Genomic DNA, 1431 nt, shown 5'->3' with positions numbered 1-1431 from the left:
GGAGGCATATGGGGCATATGGGGAGCTTCTTACTTCCCTTACGTTATGCCTTGGACGCACGAGTTATGTCCAAACAAAGAGTTTATGGACTTTTGCCCGGTGTGGGTTACGCTCAAGGGATTTCCTCTCTGGCTTCATGACTATGTAGAGTCCATAGCAACCATGTTGGGTAGGATGTTGTTCATTCCAAAAATGTAGCGGGTAAGATCAAGCTAGGATATCAAGGTCTATATATTGTGGAATATGAGCAAGCCCATTCCCAAGTGTCTGGATTTGAATATGGGCAGTTTTGGCGCCTTTCGAAAAGTGTTAGTGTTTGCCTCGTTTTCAAATGCCTGCTACAATGTCACAGAATTGGTCACTATGCTAGGGACTACCCTGAGGTGGAAGTTGCCTGCAATCCAAGGATCCGGAGGGGGAAATTTTTAGGTGAGCACTTTTTCGAAATCGGGCGAGCAGATTCCAAAAAGATTCCCTGTAACATTTAATGGTCTAGTAACTTGTGTGTAGCGGAAAATAACATAGACATAGTGAGCATTTCGTTAGAATAGCTTCCTAATGAGCATAGCAAGAGTGCTTGGATGGAGAGAGCAACAAAAGGCATAACACCTAGTTAGATAGGCATGACCAATACTTAAAAAAGAGAGAGAAATCAAGTTATTGACAACAGTTGAGAACCGGATTTACATGGAGCTGGTCCCCCCTTCAAAAGGCTTTGTATTATAGGTTTCCCCCATCAAGGGAGACATTTTACAATATAATACTTTGTGTTCCTTCAATAACTTGCTGGTGCAATGAAGATGGAAGTTGTTAACCCTCCCGGCTCACGAACACCCTATCACCTATGACAGACGTTGTATTATTTACTTGGTAAAGTCAGGTACCGGGCTTGTCGGTCCAATAGGAAAAGGGTAAGAGTGATCGCCGATGAGAGGCGCACTCTATTTGGAACATTCAAGGGATTAGTTGGCTAAGCATGGGCGCCCAAGTGTGAATGGGGTGAGCTCATATAAAAGTAAACTAAACCTAAAATTCACTCATTCTCTCATTTGTGCAATTGAAGAGTGCTCTTGCTCCATCTCCATCTTCTTCTTCATCATCTCCTTGTGTGTGTGTGTGTATGCGTGAGAGAGAGAGAGAGAGTGTGCGATCGAGCATTGCGACGGCACGACGGCGGCGAGGCGGTTGAGCGCGGCGTAGCGGCGTCTCCCTCTTCTTCGCGACGAGGAATCCTCCACGAAGCAAGCGTAGAGCGGTGAGTGACACACCATTGTCATCTTTGAGCTTACTAATTTAGGCTTGTTGTGTGCTTGGAGCCATTTGTGGCTCATGCGCGTTATATCGGCAAGTTCCTTGCAGTGACATGTGCGACATACGCGCACATTTTTGGCCTCGCTGCCGGGGAATGCCATCCACTAAGCTTGAATGGCA

The sequence above is a fragment of the Adiantum capillus-veneris genome, chromosome 16 (genome assembly GCF_014529385.1).
Source record: "Adiantum capillus-veneris isolate H3 chromosome 16, ASM1452938v2, whole genome shotgun sequence".
In the NCBI taxonomy this organism is placed as follows: domain Eukaryota; kingdom Viridiplantae; phylum Streptophyta; class Polypodiopsida; order Polypodiales; family Pteridaceae; genus Adiantum; species Adiantum capillus-veneris.
Note: the sequence above shows the minus strand (reverse complement) of the source record.